This window comes from Pseudorasbora parva, chromosome 23 (assembly GCF_024679245.1).
Source record: "Pseudorasbora parva isolate DD20220531a chromosome 23, ASM2467924v1, whole genome shotgun sequence".
Lineage (NCBI taxonomy): Eukaryota > Metazoa > Chordata > Actinopteri > Cypriniformes > Gobionidae > Pseudorasbora > Pseudorasbora parva.
Window position 1 is genome coordinate 35190888 of NC_090194.1, and position 12033 is coordinate 35202920.

Below are 12033 nucleotides of genomic sequence, written 5' to 3' on the forward strand. Positions count from 1 at the left end.
TATGGGGAGTTGTTATTTAGTGAATGTTTATTACGTTCACTGTTAATTATTTCCCTGTTAAATAACAGGAAATTACTGGCAGCAGGGTTACCATTATTTTCCTGTTATTTAAACAGTTAATTCATGTTAATGTTTTTTTACAGCGCACTCCCCGTAATGTTTTTCAACAGGAATTTACTGTGAATCACAGAAAAAACAGGAAACAACTGGCAGCAGTGTTACCATTATTTTCCTGTTAAATAACAGAAATATTTAATTTTAAAAAATATTTAAAATATTTAATCACAATATAAAATTTTGTTTCCATTAAATATTGTTAATTAGGGTTAGTATATAATGTGTACTGATTGTTATAGACATATTCTAACTTGAGTTAATACAAGAATAGGCATAATCCATCAGATAACACTTAGTGGAAAAAAAGTGAAAAAAACCCCCGAATAATTCTGTGTTGAAATTAACTTTTTTTTTATTGTAATACAAACAAACACTGAAAGGTAAATCCTTACAAATGTAAGCACACATGGATCAGACCAATCACAGAAATATACATTTCATATTTATTGCTGATGGAAAATAGCAACTGTGTCTAGCAAAGACACTTGAATTTTGCGCTAAGTCAGTGCAAGATAAGGCCCTAAACTTCAACATTTAAAGGTGAACTATGTAGTATTTTTGCAGTAAAATATCCAAAAACCACTAGGCCAGTGTTATATATTTTGTTCAGTTGAGTACCTACAATATCCCAGAAGTTTCCAATTATTTGTAAATTGTGAGAAAATTGCTATTTTAACTAAGGACCCGGGATGTTTCAGCATTGCGTTTGAGCGAGTCGCCTGTAAATCGCGTCATATCTGCGTTACCCTCGGTTTTATTCTGCAGAAGCGCTTTTCTCTTAGCAGTGTGAACATGTCACAGCAGCGCCGAGCGAACACAAAGACTAACGTCATATCATTTTAAACACACTTAAATGTATCTAATATGATAAACAGATCTGCTTTACCTTATAATCAGGACCAGAAAAAGCAGAATTGCGCGCGCCCGACTGTGTCCCGTCCCGTCATAATAAAAGTCCCCGTACTCGCGAGCTGTGTGTTTGTATAACAGTCGCTACAGCGGCCGTGCTCAGCTCCACAACACTCGGTCCTGATCTGCTTTACACTACAGTAACGTTAATAGCCGCATCCATGAACATGATTTCTGCCCGAGTCCTATTTTCCACCGGCTGTGAGGTGAAGACCACATGTCCCAAGATACTGCGCTCACACATGGCGTCATCAAACACCGCCTTTGTTTAGAATAGGCGCCCTCCAGTGGACGGAAAGTTGCATAGTGCACCTTTAATGTTCCCTGAACTGCTAAAATTCAGCTAAAAAGGCTCAAACCAAGGATATACGCTGACTCCTGGTCACATCAAATGTTACACATAGGCTCAGATTAATCACAAACAAATCTCATTTTCTCATGTTCGTGGCTTAAAAAGTAGCACATATATTTTTAAACCAAATACATTGTTCATTATAACGAAATACTGAACCTCAACACTTAGTGTTACCTAAACCACTAAAATTCATCATGTATGAATACATTCAACAATTAAAGGAAAAAGCCACCATTTTTAGAAATAGGGCTTATTCAACTTCTTTCCTACATTTAGATATGTGGACAAATGCATTTTTGTCTCAGTGCATGCATTGTTTCAGTTTGGCAGGGTCGCCACTAGCTTCTCTAACGTCTCGAGTAAAAGTTACTTGATATTCACAACAAATACAAATAGCGATGCAGATTAAGACTAGCCGATTTATAGGCAGATATTGACTTTTTTATTTATTTTATTGGACTATTTTATGGGGAAGCACAGGCGAAGCAGAGATATCACACTAGGGATGTTAACCGATGACCGTTTGATCGATGGTTGACTGTATCAACGTTAACAGATCAAAGTTGTCGGTTAAAAAAAAAGTGATCTCTAAATTAGGCTAAGACAGTGGACTAAATGCTACTACAGTTAGCCATCTCATTTCAAAATCTGTTTCTGTGAAGTGAACAAATCCCTCACACTCAATTTTTCATAACTCGTCTGTTTGTACTTTATAAACCAATAAAAAACATTTGGCACGAGGTCACAGCGTTTGGGTTTGCGTGCTCTCAAGGTTTGCCAAAAGTAAACAGGCTAACACTCGAGGTTAGAGCCAGGGCAGATGACAGTATGAAGCGTCATTCCGCATAAGATGGGCTTACATTTGGAAATATATTACATCTACATTTCATTGGTAATACATAAGGTGTTGATCATGTTAGCACTACCTCAAACTAAAGCGGCGTCTCTTCGGAGCTGTCATTTTCTTAAGTGAGCCGGGCAATGTTTCAAATGAACTTCTAACACTAGACAAATGCCTTTATTTTCAACGCAATCGCCTTGTACCCAAACCATTCCGAAAACTGAGGAGCCATTTGTTTCAATTACAAACAAGCTCCTCGGTGCCAGGTTTGTGGGACTCATGTTTCGCGCTGTAGAGGATTTAAAAAAAAGTGACGTGAGTGGAAGGGAGGCGGTGGTGGTGCCGGGACAGTGTGTGTGAGAGCGGGAGGCAAAGCGGCAGAGAGATCATAGAGAAAGGCGACAGAGTTGCGAAATTGCAGGCGCGGCTCGCGGCTGTTATTTCAAATATTTCGGCTGTTATATTTTAAACTAATCTGTTAACCGGTTTCAACCGGCTAATGAGGCTCGGTGGTTGGTCAAATTTTTTTTCCCGTTTTCGCCATCCCTATATCACACAACACACTGCGATCACTCAACAGCCAAAGGACGTGAGGATGAGAGCAGTGATATATCTGCCTAGGAAATCGCCTAGTTTTAATCTGCATCGCTATTTGTACTCGTTGTGAATACGCAGGCAACAAGAAACAAGAACAATGCATGCAGTGAGACAAAAATGCATTTGCCCACATATCTAAATGTAGGAAAGAAGTTGAATAAGCCCTATTTCTAAAAACGGTGGAGTGTTCATTTAATAAAGAGCAATAAAAAATAAAAACACTGTCACTGCTTAGACAAGAACCATTTTCTCAAACCAGACAATGAGGATCCTTTTGCAAAGTCTCGGGTCTGTGAGAGAGAGAGAGAGAGAGAGAGAGAGAGAGAGAGAGAGAGAGAGAGAGAGAGAGAGAGAGAGAGAGAGAGAGAGAGAGAGAGAGAGAGAGAGAGAGAGAGAGAGAGATATGAGTTCCATAATTTCACATGTTTTATCCAAAATTATATCACATGGCTTGACCTAACAAAAGCTAATTTTAGACACAAAGTGTTACTCACCATTTTCAAATCAAAAAAGATCAGGGATGGACGGATGAGGGATGGTTACTCTACATTTACATCTGTAACTAAAAAACAAACAAATGTAAACACTGATCTACAACTCAATGATAATCAAAACAGCAAAAACAACAACACAAAATATGGTACAATATGTCAATAGAATTAAAAGATAATAGCTGTTCACATAGCTAGACAATGCACTAGCTGTTTTTGCTAGATTTACCTCATTGGTAAGCTAAAACCTACGTTACACATAAAATAGTCACACCAGCATGTCTGTAGCCCAAACAGCTATAATCCATCAAAAGATGAGCCGCTGACATGAATTCATCAAATACATTCTTAGACTAACTATCTAGCATCGTAAACAGCTATCAGTAAATAGATTTGTGTCAGCAGTTTGATTTTCAGGATGAATCTGCTTTAACCAAACGTGCACATGGCAACGAATTTCAAACAAACTTGACCACGGGAATGCTATTTAAAAGTCCAGGCCATATGTTTATAGATTTGGATCTTACTTATTTGAACGTCCATTGATGTATGTTTCTAAACATTAATTGACAAACTATCGAAACGTTGCTAGCTTGAATCACATTGGCTCAACAGCTAACGTTACATTTATAATTTCATGTGGTTTAAGTCCGTGGCGTTTTTAGTATACATCAACATCACCAATATATATATTAAAACTATGCATGACTTTTAAGAAACTCTTTAATCTCACCGTATTATTGTGATTCTGGTCGATGTAACCACCGCGATCTTTCGACATGGATCTCCGTGTTCGCTGCAGGTTCAAATTGCGCCTTCTATGCTCAGAATGAAAAAATACTGTATGAACATGTTATTTCATATAGCGGCGCCAAAACAGGCGCCTGCCAGCGTGCTGCGCGCGTCATGCGAATATTTACACCATGTTCAGAAAGAACAAGTCACACACACACACACACACACACACACACACACACACACACACACACACACACACACACACACACACACACACACGAAGCGCAGTTAATCAACTATAAATGTACAGGGCGTCTCGCGTAAAATCCTGTAATAAAAGGCTTACACCTACGTTAGTAATGGATTGTACCGTTGACTATTGACTGAATCAGTCGTTGTTTAGCAACCTAAAAAACGACATAAATGGCTACTTCTCCACTGATAAATAACCTAGATAAATAACTTTTATTTAACTATAGCCTAAGCATAAAATTGCATATCGGCATCTCCAAACCAACATCTTTGCTTGAATTTTCGATTTTGCGGTTAAATAACAAAAATTAGGTGTTATTTAACAATGAGGTGTTAAATAACAAAAATGAGATGTTATTTAACACATATTTCCTAAAATTAACAGTAAGGCGCAGTTATTAAAAATAACAGGTTAATCATGTTGAAATTTGGGTGTAAATTAACAGAAACATTTAACAGTGTTGTTTTAGTATTAGTCTTTATATATGATCAAGGCCATATTTATGATCAAGCAACTAACAATAAACTTGGAAAAATACTGTCAAATTAATGTTTTAAGTTAATGTTAAGTAAAAACTATGACTTTATTCATATATGGTGAAAAACCGGTTTACATTGCATTGCATGTTTAAATAAAGTAATATTTTAGTTTTTTGCTAGTGGAAACTGTGTTATTATGGTGGTTTTTTTATACAATTTGAGGTAAAAAGCAGATTTTGTGCATTAGTAAGATACAGGCATCCTGTAAAACTAGAATTTTTTTTACTGTATTGTTATGGTGATTTTTGGAAAACCATGGCTTTTAACAAGTAGAAACTAGTTTACCATTGCATTATATATGTAAAAAAAAAAAATAGTCATATTCGTGGTTTTTGCATGTAAAAACTGTATTATTATAGTGGTTATCCATACAAATTTGAGGTAAAAAGCAGATACAGGCATTGGACACATCTTCACTGTATTTTTATACTAATTTTTTAGCTTTACCATAAACTGAACAGGATATTTTTCTTTTATAGTGTAGCCTAGCCTACTAATCTACACCCGCTAACCAACCTCAGGCAGGCAACACTAAAGAAATAAACAGAATATTATATAACTTTTGTTTTGTTTTGTATGAATTACTGGAATTTTTACTGCAAAATACTGTCAAATTTATGTTTTTTACGAGTTAAAAAAAGTTTAACATTGCATTTTGTTAATAAAATACTGTCATCATGTTGGTTGGTTAGTTAAGCAAGCACCACTAAAGAAATATTTTGAATGTGATATACATCGTGTTTGTTTTGTATTTTACAAATTTTACAGGAAAAGGCTGTCAAATGTAAAAAATAGTAAAAACTATTATTTTGTTGGATATCCGTACAATTTAAAGTAAAAGCAGATACAGACATTGGAAACATTTTTACTGTATTTTTATGGTGTTTTTTTGGGAGACAACTGCTTTACCGTAAACCGAACATGATAGACCAGCTAACCATCCTCTGGCTGGTTAGTTTAGCACCACTAGAGAAATCATCTGAATATGATATACATATTGTTTGATTTGTGTGAATTAGTTTTCCAAGTTGTTTACCATCGAGTAACTAGATGGAGAGTTGTATTATTCTTGTTCATGAAGTGGCATTTATGGTTTTGCACATGATCTTCATCAGTTTTGTAGGACTTTGAGTGCTGGTATTTGTGTATAATATATGAATGCAGCATGTTGGCAGAGAGAGAGAGAAGAGAGAGAGAGAGAGAGAGAGAGAGAGAGAGAGAGAGAGAGAGAGAGAGAGAGAGAGAGAGAGAGAGAGAGAGAGAGATGGTGCTGGTGATCTCCTCCATTATTCATTAGGGCTCGTCTCAGACGGTAGAAGAATCCGTTGTGAGGTGGATTTGCGAATTATTATGATTCCGGTTAGCCAGCTCCAATAAGACCTTTAACTCCGGCGAGCTTAAGGCCTGTCATCCCCCGTTGACTTTAATTATAATTTCTATTCCCTCAGCTTTCTGCTGCTCTGTGGTTTTCAATCATCACACACACACACACATACACACACACACACACACACACACACACCTGTTTGGCCTCTCCGACCCTCTCTAGAGGAGCCGCTCGGACTCTGACAGCCCTATAAAGTCATTAATGGCTCCTGTAGCTCATGTTTGAATATTACGCCCAGTCGCAGGAACACGAGGTCTGTGGAAACTGTGTGATTACAAATCTTCTGGCCTTTTCCGGACACAGTTGTACTGATACGACTGCTGCAATTCATAGGCACATTCTGTGCTATTCTGGAGCAGTTCCTCTAAATGCGTGCCGTTCGCTGTGGGCAGGAAGCCTTCATGCTGACTAGTTTAACATCACCATCCGGTTTGTGTTTTTGTGTGTGCTGGTTATCCTGTCACTATTCTGGATAACAATGAGGAGTCATCATGTTTATAGATCCTGTTTATATTTGATGTTTCTATTTTATTGTGTTTACATTCATAGATTGACTTGGGATAATTATACTTTTATTTCAAATGTAGTTATACACAATAACATATATTGGTGCAAGTGTTCTCTATTTGTTTATATTTTTCTATATTTATATATATTTATAAATGACACATTTATTCAGTAGATATATATACATGCATGCATTGATACATGTAAAATTGTAATAATTAGATACTAATGATGAATTAAATGAAAGTCTTTTGTGGGTTCGACTAGTACAGCAAGAGCGCCAGCTGGTGGACAACTTTTGCATTGCATTTTGTTATATTTTGCACATCACTTAAATTCATACATAGATTTTATTTATTTTTAGGTTTCTGCCCTGTTCAAAATTTTATTTTGCACAGCATGGTCTCAATATATACGATTTGAGTGAGGAGGAACAACAAGTGGTGACTAAAATTTAATTTAGAGAGTGAATATTGCTAAATAAATGATTTTATTCATATATAAATAAATCATATATAAAATAAATTATTAAAAAATAAATATGATTGAATAGTTAAATAAATATTGTATTTATTTTAAATAATAAATTAATGAATTTTAAATAAATCATATATAAAATAATAAATTATTTAAAAAATAAATATGATTGAATATTGTTCAACAATATTTAATATTGTTAAATACATTATTTTATTTAAAATAATAAATAAATGCATTTTAAATAAATCATATATAAAATAATACATTAGATTAAAAAGAAATATTCAGCTTTGTTAAATAAATAATTGTATTTATTCATAATAAATCATATAGAAAATATATTTAAAAAATACATTTGAGATATTAAATACGAGTAGGCTAAATAAAATTTTAATATTTTTAAGGATTTAGTATAATATTAAATATTATTTAATAGATAAATAAATAAATACATAATAAGGATTAGTTATTTCTGCTGTTATTCATTTTAAACACTGGATACAATAAATAACTGTAAACACATTACCAAAAAACGAACAATAAACTCTTAAAGCTCTTAATTGAATTTATTTAATTGTATTTATTTAAAGAGAAAATAGTTTAGATGTGAAGTATGGCAGCTCTTCTGTCAGATGTCTCTCTGTAACAGTCATGTGAATAAAACCTTCCTGCTCTTGCACCTCCAGATGAAGCGGATGGTTATGGTGTAGGACTGTTATGGGCTTGAAAACCCAAATACCCCAAAATTGGGTTGTTTGAACCCAGTGAATGGACCCATTCAAACAACCCATTTTCGGGGTTTGTCCATTTTTAACCCAACTTTGGTTGTTTTTAACCCAGCATCTTTTAGAGTGCTCCCAGTAACACACATTCACACGTTTGAGCCGAAAGTGCATGATTTGTGCATTTTCAACATGCCATTTACTTCAAATATTTGCTGCTGGATTTGGCTGATGCAATGAACACTTTTCACACGATGACGACGTATTTTTCCACATTGCTACATAAATGTTATGGCTCAAATTATTTTTTCCTTTTGTCTTTATTATAATTACTGATGAATTTCTGTTAATCCCTCATCAAACTGCTCACTGCATCTTATTTGAAACTGTATCAAATACCCTTCTTGAATAAAAAAATAAAAAATTCAGTGAGCTTTACTATTACTATCATAAAATACTTGCTCAGCTGGCAGGTGTATCTTGAGCTAGCTAGCATGTTATCTTAACACACCATTGTTAACCCCTTTAACACCATCAACACACAACAATTTATGAGATTGAAAAACCAATGTGACAACCTGCTTGCATGAGGACTGTGCCTTTTAACCATGGAGAAATTGGTGAGAGATGATTCAGAAGATATTTACGTTGGTGCATGTTAGCCTAAGTTAGCCTATTTTCAGGCCCTGCGTAATATCACTGCGCGCTGCATCCATGGTTCAGCAGCAAAGTTCCTGGATTATTACGCAAGAATGAGAGTATAGTTTCTAGAAAATCAGCGTAGAAAATCACAAATTTTTAATTTTCAAAAATATCGAAACTCTGATCATTATTTGTGAGATGCTAACGGTCTAATCAGATTCAATTATTTATGCTAAGCTATGCTACCAGAGATCGGCTCAATGGATTCAAAAACATTAAGACTCAAATGTTTAACTCTAGGGGAGGTGGAAAATGAGCCTATTTTCAAAAATAGTGGCATGTTCCTTTATTTTAAAGACATTCAGGGCCCTATCTTGCCCCCAGCGCAATTGACTTTGTACACCGACGCATGTGTCATTCCTATTTTGCACCCGCGCAAAGCGCGCTTTTCCCTCCACAGAAGCACGTCGCTAAACTAGTGAATGAACTTGCGCTCCCTGGGCGGTTCAGCGCAAAAAAGGAGGCGTGTTCCGGCGCAAACAATCCCTGGTGCTATTTTGCTGTTCCATTAAACAACTGCGCCACTGACCAGAAAAAACCCAGTCTAAACTCAGCGGCGCGTTGTTCATTATGCTATTTTAAGGGCGCATGCTTGACCATAATGTATAGCGTGCACAACGCGCATACACTTTGCTCATGTAATCTACACAGATGCAACAGTTATTTTTGCAAATCATAAATTGTGACACTAAAAAAATATTAACACATGAGATGACGGAAAATCATTGTGGTGTGCCACGAAGATGTGAAAAAATAGGCATAAATTTAGCTTACAAATTATTCAGGCTAATTGTAGTAATTAAGGATCAGACCTGTTTGCCCAATAGTGGCAAGACATATCTGTATATAAGGACATCTGTCTTTCACTGCTCTTACAAGAACATCAGTCTCCTCGGCTGTGAACCGCTCCTGGCGTGCGTCTGGTAAATACACCATAATAATAGCGATCCATAATGGAACTTGCGCAGCTGCTTTTAAAGGGAATGTTGGATGACGCTCTGATTGGTTTATTCACGTTACGCCCAAACCACACCTATGAATAATGAAGCTACTTCAGACCAACCCATTTTAGATTTGTGCTGGACGCAAGAGCCATTTATCCCGCCGGGAAAATAGCAACAGTGCCGAGACCCGCCCACAAAGTTACTTGCGCTTCAGATCGTTAAAATAGGGCCCTTAATGTCTATTTGGTCAAACAATTCAAATGAGTTCAAAATACTTAGAAGTCTGATGTTAATAGTTGCCTCTGTTTATTTGAGTAAAACCAAGGTGATATTTTTTACAGTGTACTGTGTAATTATTTATATATATATATATAAAATTCTTAATGCGGTTCATATTTACAGTGGTTCATATATGTGTGTGTGTGTGTGTGTGTGTGTGTGTGTGTGTGTGTGTGTGTGTGTGTGTGTGTGTGTGTGTGTGTGTGTGTGTGTGTGTGTGTGTGTGTGTGTGTGTGTGTGTGTGTGTGTGTGTGTGTGTGTGTGTGTGTGTCCTTGCTTATATAGTAAAACCTGAGATCAGTGGGAACCAGCCAGTGGTCCCCACTTTTCAAAAGGCTTATAAATCATGCAGAATGAGTTTTTTTGAGAAAGTAAAAATGCAGAAGATTTCCTGTGATGGGTAGGTTTAGGGGCAGTGTAGGGGGATAGAAAATACAATATATAGAATAAAACCAAGTATAAAAACCAATAGTGTGTGTGTGTGTGTGTGTGTGTGTGTGTGTGTGTGTGTGTGTGTGTGTGTGTGTGTGTGTGTGTGTGTGTGTGTGTGTGTGTGTGTGTGTACATGTTTTTCTAGCCTGGTGTGGACTTCAACCTGAATGCACTCATGGGGACTCATGGCACTGTGGGGACCTAATTTGAGCTAATAAATCATACATAATGAGTTATTTTGAAAATGTAAAATGCTGAAAGTTTCGTGTGATGGGTAAGTTTAGGGGCAGGGGTAGTGTAGGGGGATAAAATATATGATTTGTACAGTATAAAAACCATTACGTCTATGGTAAGTCCCCAGAAAGATAGCGCACCAGACGTGTGTGTGTGTTTAAGTGTGTGTGTGTGTGTGTGTGTTTAAGTGTGTGTGTGAGTGGATGTGTCAAAATCACACTCCTGATGTTGATGTTTTCGAGTGTCACCCCTTTACTGCTGTGTATTTTTTTCCATCTAGTGTGGCCGATTAGTAGATTGTACACACAGATATTCTGTGAATTTTTGTATATTTGCCGATTTCCCATTAATTTCCTATGGTCGGTAATTTATGACTGAAGATAATGAATCTTACTATTTTTTTTCGACCACTTAGCATATTCAAATCATGACCTGAATTCATGCATCACCTAATGCCATAAAAGTCAAAAACCAAGACCAAGTTTCATATCATTCCGATGAAGCTGTGATTTGTAACATTTCAAAGCAGAATTTTCTGGTCAGAAATGACTGAAGAGCAGCAGAGGGTTAATAACATTTTGAGACAAATTGTTTAATTTAATGGAAAACAATGTGAATGGCACGTCAGGATTTTGAACACTTATGCGCGACCCCTTCATTATTAATCGTCTGTTTGGCATCTAACAATATTCTCTTAATATTCAACGTTAATACGTAAAAAATATGCCGTACCGCCACACATCAAAATAAATTATACTTTCAACAGGAAGAGAAATGGAAGTAGCGATCTAAATTTTGGGATAGCACCCAGGATGGCCAGTCAGATATCCCACCCTGGACACCACTCTCTATGGAAGCCTGCTTCTGCCGATAAATAAAAAAATATAAAAAGAGTAATTGCGACTTTTTATCTCAGAATAATTACTTTTTTTCTCACAATTCTGAGATATAAAGTCACAATTGGAAGTTATAAAGTCACAATTTTGAGCTATAAAGTCACAATTGCGTGATATAAAGTCATAATTCAGAGATATAAAGTCATAATTCAGGGATATAAAGTCACAATTGCGTGATATAAAGTCATAATTCAGAGATATAAAGTCATAATTCAGAGATATAAAGTCATAATTCAGAGATATAAAGTCATAATTCAGGGATATAAAGTCACAATTGCGTGATATAAAGTCATAATTCAGAGATATAAAGTCACAATTGCGTGATATAAAGTCATAATTCAGAGATATAAAGTCATAATTCAGGGATATAAAGTCACAATTGCGTGATATAAAGTCATAATTCAGAGATATAAAGTCATAATTCAGAGATATAAAGTCATAATTCAGAGATATAAAGTCATAATTCAGGGATATAAAGTCACAATTGCGTGATATAAAGTCATAATTCTGAATTTTTTTTCTCACAATTGCGTGATAGTCACAATTATTTTTTTGTTTATATCTCAGAATTCTGACTTCATAGCTCGCAATTGTGAGAAAAAAGTCACAT

General features: G+C 35.7%; 1 long non-coding RNA gene across 1 annotated transcript; it reads right to left on the minus strand.

The window, feature by feature from the left end:
* Nucleotides 1-630: 630 nt before the first annotated feature.
* Nucleotides 631-4761, minus strand: LOC137062485 (uncharacterized). Its single transcript, XR_010901237.1, has 3 exons — nucleotides 4044-4761; nucleotides 3314-3381; nucleotides 631-3109 (listed from the first exon to the last, which is right to left on the minus strand). It is a non-coding gene; the product is annotated as an uncharacterized lncRNA (long non-coding RNA).
* Between the last annotated feature and the right edge of the window lie 7272 nt (nucleotides 4762-12033).